Source organism: Nanorana parkeri, unplaced genomic scaffold (genome assembly GCF_000935625.1).
Source record: "Nanorana parkeri isolate BGI_ZX_2015 unplaced genomic scaffold, ASM93562v1 scaffold2324, whole genome shotgun sequence".
NCBI lineage: Eukaryota > Metazoa > Chordata > Amphibia > Anura > Dicroglossidae > Nanorana > Nanorana parkeri.
In genome coordinates, this window is record NW_017308592.1 from 50,300 (window position 1) to 53,484 (window position 3,185).

Consider the following 3,185-nt stretch of genomic DNA (forward strand, 5'->3'; position numbering starts at 1 on the left):
TAAATCCGGCCCCGGGCAGAAGCTGTCACAGACATACATACCTGTATACATCGCCGTTCCCTCTGCGCTCCGTCACCATCGTCATCGATAGATTTTGTGTTCAGGTTTCGCTGGTTTTGTCGCCGAACAATCTGCTTATCGAAATGTAACGTTTGATTTGAAATGATTTCTTTTTAATCCCAATAAAGCGGAATTTTATTTTCTTTATAAATCTTCCAGTCACTCGAGCGTCTCGTCTTCATGTTCTTCCCGACGTTTCACCCCACATACAGCGAGGAGGATCACGATTGGCTGCCCTGCAGATCACAAGGAAATGGAAGGTCTGTTATTTGTATCATCGGAGACGGAATATCCCCCAAAATCCAGAAACATCACCTGACACAAATGTTATAAATGGAGTTACAGTTCAGGGAGTAAAATACATGATATTGCCACAAGTATTGGGACGCCTTCACACGCACATGAACTTCAATGGCATCCCAGTCTTAGTCAGTAGGGTTCAGTATTGGGTTGGCTCCGCCCTTTGAGCAACTATGAGTACTCGCCCAAATACTCGGTATCGGGGCATCCCTACACGAGTTGTCGTTAGGAGCACCTTCTTAAAGTGACAGGACACATCTGTGTACCACATGGCCAGTCTGTGGGAGGAGCCAGAATTATTGCTGGTTGGTAGGAGATCAAATACTTATTTTACTCCCTGAACTGCAACTCAACTTATAACATTTGTATCGCGCGATTTGGATATTCCGTCTCCGATGATAACAATTAAAGACCTTTCATTTCTCTGTGATCTGCGGGGGAGCCAATCGTGATTCTCCTCGCTGTACATGCCGGGTGTATAATCTGCATTGCGCACCCTCCTGTGATGCCGTGCCAGTCATGAGCGTAGCCAGTCCTCACCTCCGGTCTGTGTGATCGGCTCTCGGGCCCCAGGGCCGGTGCTAGGATTGTAGTCAAGGTGGGCAAGGTGCAATTTTGCAGGTCCAAATGCCCCGATGTTTGCGCTATGTTTTTTTTTTTTTACGCACAGGGCGCCTAAAGGCCTAAGGCCGGCCCTGCTCGCGGTATACAGAGACGCCGCAGCCAGAGCGGATCCCGACAATTGTGCCGGGATCCGCCTAGCTGCATGACTGACAGCTGGCTCTGCCTATCTAGAGGCGGAGCCAGCTGTACCCGCCCCCTTGCCAGTCAGTGCTGGAGGATCGGAGGGGGGGAATCCCTGCAGGGAGCCGTGACTGACAGTCTTATTGTCACCAGTCGGCTCGAACTATGAGGATGAGTAAAGAAGAGAGAAGAGGGAGCGAAGAAGAAGAGGGAGAGAGAGGGTGAGGAGAAGAGAGATAGAGGAAGGGGAGGGAGAGAAGGAGAGAGCGGGAGCAAAAAAGAGAGAGAAGGAGAAAGAGAGGGGGCGAGAGGAAGACAAAGAAGAAGAGAAAGGTAGAGAGGAAAGAGAGAGACTGCTTTTTCAACTGGAGAGACAGAGAAAGAAAAGAGAGAGACTTTGGCATACTGGAATTTTCAACTGGAGAAAGACTGATATGGGAGTCCAGGAGCAATTGCAGCGGAGAGACTAAAATAGGGAAGAAAGAAAAAGAGAGAGAGGGAGAAAATGAGAGAGAAGAAGAGAAAGAGAGGGGAGAGAGGAAGAGGAGAGAGGGAGAGAAAAAGAGAGATGGAGAGAAGAAGAGAGATGGAGAGAAGAAGAGAGATGGAGAGAAGAAGAAGAGAGAGAGAGAGAGAGAGAGAGAGAGGGAGGGGAGAAGAGAGAGGGAGAGAAGAAGAAGAGAGAGAGAGAGAGAGGGAGGGGAGAAGAGAGAGGGAGAGAAGAAGAAGAGAGAGAGAGGGAGGGGAGAGGGAGAGAAGAAGAAGAGAGAGAGGGAGGGGAGAGGGAGAGAAGAAGAAGAGAGAGAGGGAGGGGAGAAGAGAGAGGGAGAGAAGAAGAAGAGAGAGAGAGGGAGGGGAGAAGAGAGAGAAGAAGAAGAGAGAGAGGGAGAGAAGAAGAGAGATGGAGAGAAGAAGAAGAAGAGAGAGGGAGGGGAGAAGAGAGAGGGAGAGAAGAGAGAGAGAGAAGAAGAAGAGAGAGAGAGAGGGAGAGAAGAAGAGAGATGGAGAGAAGAAGAGAGAGGGAGGGGAGAATAGAGAGGGAGAGAAGAAGAGAGAGAGGGGAGAAAAGAGAAGGAGAGAAGAAGAAGACAGAGAGAGGGAGGGGAGAATAGAGAGGGAGAGAAGAAGAAGAGAGAGAGGGAGGGGAGAAGAGAGAGGGAGAGAAGAAGAAGAGAGAGAGAGAGGGAGGGGAGAAGAGAGAGGGAGAGGAGAAGAAGAGAGAGAGGGAGGGGAGAAGAGAGAGGGAGAGAAGAAGAAGAGAGAGAGGGAGGGGAGAGGGAGAGAAGAAGAAGAGAGAGAGGGGGGGGAGAAGAGAGAGGGAGAGAAGAAGAAGAGAGGGAGGGGAGAAGAGAGAGGGAGAGAAGAAGAAGAGAGAGAGGGAGGGGAGAAGAGAGAGGGAGAGAAGAAGAAGAGAGAGAGGGAGGGGAGAAGAGAGAGGGAGAGAGGGAAGATGGAAAGACAGAGAGGAAAGAGAGAGACTTTGGCATACTTGAATTAGAGAGACTGCTATGGGGTCCTGGGGCAATTGCACCTGAGAGACCAAAAAGCATTGTTGAGAAGAAAGGAAGGGATGAGACAGAGAGAGACAATCCCAGAGACAGACACTAGCAGTATCCTTAGCAGTATCATTCGGTATCCTACTTGAGTCACTCACACACAGACTTTGGCGATGTCACAGTGTCAGATCTCAGCGATGTCAGTGTTACAAGCAGAGACTTCAGCCTCCTATACATGTGAGTTTCCGTAGTGTAGTGGTTATCACGTTCGCCTCACACGCGAAAGGTCCCCGGTTCGAAACCGGGCGGAAACATGTTTTATTTTTTTAACTTGTTTTATAAATTATGCCAGTGAATTATTAAATACATTATTTTGTTACCATCATATGAATTATTAAGCTATGGCCATGTATTGTTAATGATATTACACAGATATTTTACACGGAGCCGGCAGTATACAAGCTTCCCTAACCTGCTTGGATCACAAACAGAAAAAAATAATTGCTTGTTGCAGCAGAAAACAGGTCACATGACTGCAGTCAGTATATCGATACATATATATAGATAGACATATACCTATCTATC

At 48.3% G+C, this 3,185-nt stretch overlaps 1 non-coding gene across 1 annotated transcript; it reads left to right on the forward strand.

The window, feature by feature from the left end:
* The first annotated feature begins 2,841 nt into the window (after nt 1-2,841).
* Nucleotides 2,842-2,914, forward strand: TRNAV-CAC. The gene has a single exon. It is a non-coding gene; the product is annotated as a tRNA-Val (tRNA).
* The last annotated feature ends 271 nt before the right edge of the window (nt 2,915-3,185 follow it).